At 39.6% G+C, this 9,501-nt stretch overlaps 1 non-coding gene across 1 annotated transcript; it reads right to left on the minus strand.

Moving 5' to 3' along the window:
* Positions 1–7,386: 7,386 nt before the first annotated feature.
* On the minus strand, positions 7,387–7,493 carry LOC130937005 (small nucleolar RNA R71). The gene has a single exon (XR_009068244.1). It is a non-coding gene; the product is annotated as a small nucleolar RNA R71 (small nucleolar RNA).
* Between the last annotated feature and the right edge of the window lie 2,008 nt (positions 7,494–9,501).

Below are 9,501 nucleotides of genomic sequence, written 5' to 3' on the forward strand. Positions count from 1 at the left end.
AAAAGACTACAGATGCTGTTGGATTCTGACCCTCCTGCACGCGAAATGGATTTTCTCAAGCTACAAAAGCCCAATTGGTGTGCTCTTAATTGCGTTGGAAAGTAGACATCTTGGGCTTTCCAGCAATGTATAATAGTCCATACTTTGCCCGAGATTTGATAGCGCAAACTGGCGTTTAAACTCCAGCTTTTTACCCTTTTCTGGCGTTAAACGCCAGAACTGGCATAAAAGTTGGAGTTAAACGCCCAAACTAGCACCAAGGCTGGCGTTTAATGCCAAAAATAGCCTATGCACGTGAAAGCTTCAATGCTCAGCCCAAAAACACACCAAGTGGGCCCCAGAAGTGGATTTCTGTACTATCTATCTTAGTTTACTCATTTTCTGTAAACCTAGGTTACTAGTTTAGTATAAAAAATACTTTTAGATATTCATTTTGTACCTCATGACATTTTACATCTGAATTTGTATCTTCTGCAGCATGAGTCTCTAAACCCCATGGTTAGGGGTGAGGAGCACTGCTGTGTCTCGATGGATTAATGCAATTATTTCTGTTTTCTATTCAATCACGCTTGTTTCTATTCTAAGATATTCATTCGCACTTCAACATGATGAATGTGATGATCCGTGACACTCATCACCATTCTCAACTTATGAATGCATGCCTGACAACCACTTCCGTTCTACCTTAGATTGAGTGTGTATCTCTTGGGTTCCTGGTTCACGAGTTTGATTGCCTCTCCTGACAACAGAGTGTTCAAATCCGTGGAACCAGAGTCTTCGTGGTATAAGCTAGAATCAATTGGCAGCACTCTTGAGATCCGGAAAGTCTAAACCTTTTCTGTGGTATTCCGAGTAGGATCTGGGAAGGGGTGACTGTGATGAGCTTCAAACTCACAAATGCTGGGCGTAGTGACAGTGTGCAAAAGGATCAATCGATTCTATTCCAGCATGAGTGAGAACCGACAGATGATTAGCCCTACGAAACCCATAGTTGGACCATTTACACTGAGAGGACGGATGGTAGCCATTAACAACGGTGATCCACCAACATACAGCTTGCCAAGGAAGAAGCCTTACGTGCGTGAAGAAAACAACAGTAGGAAAGCAGGGATTCAGAAGACAGAGCATCTTCAAATCCTCAACATGTTCTCCATTATTGCATAACAAGTATTATTCATTTCATGTTCTTTTGCTTTTTACAAACAAAAGTCTTTTCATTATTAATCTCCTGACTAAGGTTTTCAAGATAACCATAGATTGCTTCAAGCCGACAATCTCTGTGGGATCGACCCTTACTCACATAAGGTATTACTTGGACGGCCCAGTGCACTTGCTGGTTAGTTGTACGAGTTGTGAAAAGTGTGATTTACAATTTCGTGCACCACTCACTAATTCGAATTAAAATTTTTTTGTTGAACTTGCTTGAGGAATTTATTTTAGAACATGGTTTTAGAGCTAAGAACACATAAGCATGTGAGTTTTGAGCCTAATTTTGTGGTTACATCATATAACCACTATTTTCATTCTTGTGTGTGTTATTCTCTTTCTATGATTGTAATCCTTGATTTGTTTGATTCTTTATATCCGTTATTTTGTGTATGAATGCATTTATATTATTGAGGCCGTCATTTCAATAGCTCACTTACCCAAATAGCCTTACCTTTTATCTACCATTGTTAGCCAATTTTAAGCCTATGTTAACCCCCCTTTTTGTTCTTTATTGTAGCACACCACTACCCCTAAGTGAAAAATAATAAATATCCTCTAATTTGGATCTTTGATTAGCTTAGGCCAGTAAGGGTATGTATCATTTAAGTGGGAGGGAAGTTTGGAAACATTGGTAGAGGTGAAAGTGTGTTTTCGTAATTTTTATTGAAAATACTGGGAATTGGGTACATACTCATGCATTGAATATTTAAACCATATATATTGGTACCATTGTATATAATTCATCAAAAGAAAAAAAAGAAAAATAAAAGAAAAATAAATGAAAAAAATATAGAAAAAGAAAATGAAAAATAGAAAAAATAGTAATAGAAAAACAAAGCAATAAACAGGGGACAAAATGCCCCAAGGTGAAACCAATAATAACCAACGCATATGGGTTGTGAATTGAAAGAGAATGTATGAGTGTGTGAAAAAAGTGAATAAATGGGTAGTTAGGTTCATATTTGAATTGTATAGGTTGTTGGTTGTGTTAAGTGAGAGCTTAGGTTAATCAAAGATTCAAATTTCAAACTCACTTGGTCTTATATGCATCCTTATCTTTACCCTAGCCTCATTACAACCTAAAGATAAGTCCTCATGATAAATGTATGCATGCATTGAATAATTGTTAATTGTTAGATGAAAAAAAAATCTTGGAAAGCATGATTAGAGGAGAATTGAGTGAATCAACCCTATACACTTGACCAACTAGAGCGGATACACTTCCGGTGAGTGTTCGACGCTCAATTCCTTGTTCTCTGCTTTCACGAGCTTTCTTCTTGAAAGTTTGTTTACACTTAATTTTGATATTTAAATTAGTGGAGTTCATAAATCATCATATTACCTTAGCCCTACTTGTTCATATATGTTTTTGGAGGTTGATTCACTTGTAACCAAGTAGATAGAAGCATTTGCATTAGTTGCATTTCATAAGTCTCATTCTCCGATGTTCGTTGGACTTTTACTTTTTAGCATGAGGGCATGCTTAGTTTAACTGTGGAAAGGTTTGATAAACCCCAATTTTAGGGTTTATCTTGTGTAGAATTTGGTAGGTTTTATCAATATTTTTCACACTTATTCATATAAATTACATGTTTTTGTGTTTCCTTCCTAATTATGCTTCATAGTTAAAACATGTTTCTTTAACCTTAAAAATACTAAATTTTAATCCTCTTCCAGTACCATTCGATGCTGTGATGTGTTTGTTAAGTGGATTCAGGATCTATAGGGCAGGAATGGCTTAGAAGATAGAAATGAAGCATGCAAAAGAGGAAGGAACAAGAAGAATGGAGCTTTGGAGAAGTTGGTACCGACGCGCACGCGTGACTGACGCGTACGCATGGCCTAGTGAAGCTTTGACTGACGTGCATGCATGGCCGATGCGAACGTGTGGCTTATTGAGTTAATCTGACGCGCACGCGTGACCGACGTGCACGCGTGACGTCCATGATGAATCTATAATTGATGATGATTTTTTCTTAGAATTGAATGGATTTTATCACATAAACTTGCACTTATTCCCTTGAATAGCATGCTTTTGAACTTTCCTCCCAAATTGTGCTTGATTATGAAAATATGCTCTTTTGTGCTTAGTTTAATCTATTTTTATTTTATTTGCCTTCCATTCGATGCCTTGTTGTGTTTGTGAGTGATTTCAGGTGTATAAGGTAGGAATGGGTTGGAGAAAATTGAAGAAGAGCTTGCAAAATGGAGGAACATGAAGAATCAAAGGAGGTGAGTGGTACACGAAATCGTGAGTTCACACTTCTCTCACAACTCCGTGCAGCTGACCAGTAAGTGTACTGGGTCGTCCAAGTAATACCTTACGTGAGTAAGGGTCGATCCCACAGAGATTGTCAGCTTGAAGCAAGCTATGGTCGTCTTGTAAATCTCAGTTAGGCAGATTCAAATGGTTATGGGGTTTTAAGAATTAAAAGATGAATAAGACATAAAATAAGATAGAGATACTTATGTAATTCATTAGTAGGAATTTCAGATAAGCGTATGAAGATGCTTTGTTCCCTCTGAACCTCTGCTTTCCTATTGTCTTCATCCAATCTTGCGTACTCCTTTCCATGGCAAGCTGTATGTAGGTGGATCACCGTTGTCAATGGCTACTATCCATCCTCTCAGTGAAAATGGCCCGGCTACGGGTTACGTAGGGATAATCATCTGTCGGTTCTCGATCGTGTCAGAATGATCCATTGATCCTTTTACGCACTGTCACTGCGCCCCACAGTCGGGAGTTTGAAGTACGTCACAGTCATCCCAATTCAGATCCTACTCGGAATACCACAGACAAGGTTTAGACTTTCCGGATCTCAAGAATGCTACCAATTGATTCTAGCTTATACCACGAAGACTCTGATCGCACGAAATGGAAAGCTCTGTTGTCAGGAGAGGCAACCATGCGTCGTGAACCAGGAGGCCATAAGATACACACTCAAGCTATAGCATGTAGAACGGAAGTGGTTGTCAAGCACACGTTCATAAGGGAGAATGATGATGAGTGTCATGGATCATCACATTCTTCAGGTTGAAGTGCGAGTGAATATCTTAGAATAAGAATAAGCTTGAATTGAATAGAAGAACAGTAGTAATTGCATTAATTCATGAGGGACAGCAGAGCTCCACACCTTAACCTATGAGGTGTAGAAACTCCACCGTTGAAAATACATAAGTGATAAAGGTCCAGGCATGGCCATGCCTCCCAAATAACATGAAACAATCGAAAAAGGGTTCAAGGACCTGATCCCAAGATCAAAAGATGAAAATACAATAGTAAAATGTCCTATTTATAATGAACTAGTAACCTAGGGTTTACAGAAATAAGTAAATGCTGTAGAAATTCACTTTCGGGGCCCACTTGGTGTGTGATTGGGCTGAGCATTGAAGCTTTCACGTGCATAGGCTTTTCTTGGAGTTAAACGCTAGCTCTAGTGCTAGTTTGGGTGTTTAACTCCAGCTTTTATGCCAGTTTGGGTGTTTTATGCCAGAATTTTTATGCTGACTTGGAACGCCAGTTTAGGCCATTAAATCTCGGGCAAAGCATAAACTATTATCCATTGATGGAAAGCCCAAGATGTCTAATTTCCAACTCAATTGAGAGCGCGCCAATTGGGATTCTGTAGCTCCAGAAAATCTATTTCGCGTGCAGGAGGGTCAGAATTCAACAGCATCTGCAGTCCTTTTTCAACCTCTGAATCAGATTTTTGCTCAGGTCCCTCAATTTCAGCCAGAAAATACCTGAAATCACAAAAAAACACACAAACTCATAGTAAAGTCTAGAAATGTGATTTTTGCATAAAAACTAATAAAAATATACTAAAAAGTAACTAAAGCATACTAAAAACTACCTTAAAATAATGCCAAAAAGCATATAAATTATCTGCTCATCAGTGAGCTCAGAGACGTGTGCGTGCGCACAGCCTCTTGTGCGTCCGCACAGGAGCCTAAGCAGAGCATGTGAATCAATTCGAGTGTGTCACGCGTCCCGCCAAGCATCGCCTAGTGTGCGTGCGCACAGATACTCGTGCGTACGCACAAGAGGGAATTTTTGCAAAGTGTGCAGACGCACACGCCTGTTTGTCCGCACAGGTGTCCGCGCATGACTTCATTTGAAAGACACGTGACTCGTGATTTCGGGGGCTTTGGAGGCCCATTTCTGAAGACTTCTAGCTCATATTGGAGGAAAAATGAAGGAAATAACATAGCATAGCATTAGTATAGTTTAGGAGTAGAATAGAAGGTTTTTAGCTTTAGTTTTCTCTAAGTTTTTCTCATCGTCTCCATTAGGGTTTTATTAGGGTTTTACATTCCAAGTGCCATTTCCATTTTTGATCATTAGATTTTGCTAATCTCATTGTAAGTATTCTCTTGTTATTACTCTTTATAGTTACATTGTCATTACTCTTTCTTCTCATTCTAGTTATAGTTCAATTTTACTTCTCTTTTGCAATTTCACTTTCTTGTTGATGAGTTTGATGTTTGGTGTTTGTTTTATGCTTTCTTATGCTATCCTTGTTGATTGAGATCAATTGTTGCTTTTAATTTCAAGTCTTTTCTTATTTTTCTCATGTTTAAGCTTTTTGCCCACCAAGTGTTTGACAAAATGTCAAACATGGTTTTAGGCTAAATTTTTGTCTCTTGGCTTGAGTAAAGTGAGCACTTGGGTTCCTAGAGTTGGAATGTCCAACATTTAGTGTTAATTCTTTGGTTGTTAATTGTCCTTGTTCCAACTAACGCTAAGTTGTTGCTAAGGCAATTAGCAAGCAATTTAGGATTTGTGGTTTAAGAACACTTATGCTCATTTAACTTACCTTCCGATGCGAGGGTTGATCAAGTGAGACTAATCCATCATAATTGTCATAGTTGTGGTTCCAACAAGGAAAGGACCCTTAGCTCACTCCAAGCCAAGACCCCTTTTTATGCTTTTAATCTTTCATACATTGCTATGTTAATCTCTTTTATACTTTACTTGTTTATATTACATAGTCGGCTCTTTAATTTCTTCATTAGTTTAATCATTACAATTTTGCATGTTCTTTTATTGCTTTATATGTTCATTTCTTCATTGACAACCTCTTGATCACTACAACCGGAATTTGCACACTCATTGCCCCTTAAGTGATTCCTTGGGAGACGACCCAAGAGTCAATTACTCTCGATTTTTTTAAATTAGTTTTGAGTTGTGACACATCTTGTGAATTTCCAAATTGGTCGGAGACCGATTGTTGGGTTTGGGTCTATACTTGCAACGTTAATCCTATTTTGAGAAATTCCAACTTGTTCAATTGGGCGTCCGTCAAATTTTTGGCGCCGTTGCCGGGAAATTCACTTTAAGTGCAATGAGTGCCATGATTTAGGTTGTGTAAATATGTGAATAGTGTGAATAGTTGACTTTTAGTTTGCTACTTGGCATTAATTATAGATACTACTTTCCTTCTTTTGTTAGTCTTGGTAGTTATAGATTGTTAAGTTAGTTCTTGTTTACATGTCTATTTTCCTTTTTATTTTGTTTTGGCTTTCATAATTGCATGCTTTCATTGCCTCAGTTGAATGACACGGTTGCTTCCAGACCTGAGCTTGGCCACTTTTGACCCAGAAATCGAAAGAACTTTAACTCGTATAAGGCAAGCTCAGCGCCAGCTAGCTTTCGTGAATAGTGAATCGAGCTCACTTGAGGATCACTCCCATTCACTATCACCACCAATCCGTGACCATCATTCTCCAATCAACGAGGATACTCTATATTCATCTGTGGGGAGTACTGAATCATCTTTGAGTGACTCAAGTGACACCGTCATGGCGGATCCACCTCGAAGGATTACCTTGAAGGAGGCCGGAGCTCCCGATCTTAACTTGCAACCACTTCAAATTCTGCATCCGGCCTTGGAACCAAATTTTGAGCTTAAGTCTGGCACAATTAACTTACTTCCCAAGTACAATGGAATGCCTAGGGAAGATCCTCTGAAGCACCTTAAAGATTTCAAAGTTGCATGTGCAACTGCAAGAAGACATTGAGTGGATGAAGCCGCGGTGTTGGTCTTCGCTTTCCCTTTTTCTTTGGAGGGAAAAGCGAAGGAGTGGTTTTATACTCAGCCGGGTGAAGTTAAATCTAATTGGGACTTGTTGCGAAAAGAATTTTTGGAGAAGTTCTACCCTCCCCAGAAAACAGACAAGCTGAGAAGAGAGATCTCTTGTTTTGTGCAACGGGATGGGGAGACTTTGTATGAATATTGGGAGAGATTTAAGAAGTTACTGGAAGCTTGCCCTCACCACTGGATAGATGAGTTGGTTCTGATCAGTTATTTCTGTCAAGGAATGCACCACCAAGATAAACTTCTTTTTGGATGCCACGACTGGAGGATCTTTGACCAAAAACAAGACCGCAGCAGAAGCAAGGGAAGTTATATCAGACCTAGCAGATTCTACTCAACACTCTAGGGCTAGAAGTCTAGAATCAAAAGCATTGAGTGAGGTTTCTCCCTCTGGAGATGCAATTTTGACAAAGACCCTTGGTGAGATGACAATTTTGTTGAGGCAAATCACTCAAGGGCAACAAATCCCTCAAGCCTTGATAAATGCCCCATGGTGGACGAAATTGTGATCCATGCTCTTTGTACTTGTATGAAATTTAATAATTGGCTCTATTTGAATTCACAACTCCGTTCAACTAACCAGCAAGTGTACTGGGTCGTCCAAGTAATAACCTTACGTGAGTAAGGGTCGATCCCACAGAGATTGTTGGTATGAAGCAAGCTATGGTCACCTTGTAAATCTCAGTTAGGCAGATTAAATTGGTTTATGGGTTTTTCGAATATTAATAGTAAAAAGAAAATAAAAAGGGATAGAAATACTTATGTAAATCAATAGTGGGAATTTCAGATAGGTGTATGGAGATGCTGTGTTCCTCTTGAAACTCTACTTCACTACTCACTCTTCCTTCAATCCTTCTTACTCCTTTCCATGGCAAGCTGTATGTAGGGCATCACCGTCATCAATGGCTACTTTTAATCCTCTCGGGAAAATGGTCCTATGCGCTGTCACTGCACGGCTAATCGTCTGGAGGCATCACCCTTGTTGATAGCTACATCCTATCCTCTCAATGAAAATGGTCCAAATGCTCTGTCACAGCACGGCTAATCATCTGTCGGTTCTCAATCAGGTTGGAGTAGAATCCATTGATTCTTTTGCGTCTGTCACTAACGCCCAGCCTTCAGGAGTTTGAAGCTCGTCACAGTCATTCAATACCGGAATCCTACTCGGAATACCACAGACAAGGTTAGACTTTCTGGATTCCCAGGATCCTACTCGGAATACCACAGACAAGGTTAGACTTTCCGGATCCCCATGAATGCCGCCATCTATCTAGCTTATACCACAAAGATTCTGTTGGGGAATCTAAGAGATATGCGCCCGGCCTAAAGTAGAACGGAAGTGGTTGTCAATCACGCGCGTTCATAGGTGAGAATGATGATGAGTGTCACGGATCATCACATTCATCAAAGTGTTGTGCAACGTATATCTTGGAATAAGAATAAGAAAGAATTGAATGAAAAGTAATAGTAATTGTATTGAAACTTGAGGTACAGCAGAGCTCCACACCCTTAATCTATGGTCTGCAGAAACTCCACCATTGAAAATACATAAGTGAAAGGTTCAGGCATGGCCGAATGGCCAGTCCCCTAAAACGTGCTCAATGGCCTCCTAAGATGAAGAATGAAACAAAACTGAGACCAAAGATGAAACGTGGTCAAAAGACATCTAATACAATAGTTAAATGTTCTATTTATAATAATCTAGCTCCTAAGGTTTACATGAGTAAGTAATTGATTCATAAATCCACTTCCGGGGCCCACTTGGTGTATGCTTGGGCTGAGCTTGATCAATCCACGAGCTGAGGCTTTTCTTGGAGTTGAACTCCAAGTTATGACGTGTTTTGGGCGTTCAACTCCGGATCATGACGTTTTTCTGGCGTTTAACTCCAGACAGCAGCATGTACTTGGCGTTCAACGCCAAGTTACGTCGTCAATTTCCGAATAAAGTATAGACTCACTACAAGAAAACCAGTATTTTGCTACGCTTTTAAAGCGTGGCGAAAAGTGGGAAAAAGCGTAGCGATAACTTTTCGCCACGCTTTTTAAGCAACCGGCACGCTTTTGAAAGGGTCACAATTGCAAGCGTGCCGGTTGCTCTATCGGCACGCTTTTGGTGACCTATGGCCACGCTTTTTTTGTCGCCACGCTTTTATCTATTGCCACGCTTTTAAGCGTAGCCGTATGCGGGAGGATA

Source organism: Arachis stenosperma, chromosome 6, assembly GCF_014773155.1.
Source record: "Arachis stenosperma cultivar V10309 chromosome 6, arast.V10309.gnm1.PFL2, whole genome shotgun sequence".
Lineage (NCBI taxonomy): Eukaryota > Viridiplantae > Streptophyta > Magnoliopsida > Fabales > Fabaceae > Arachis > Arachis stenosperma.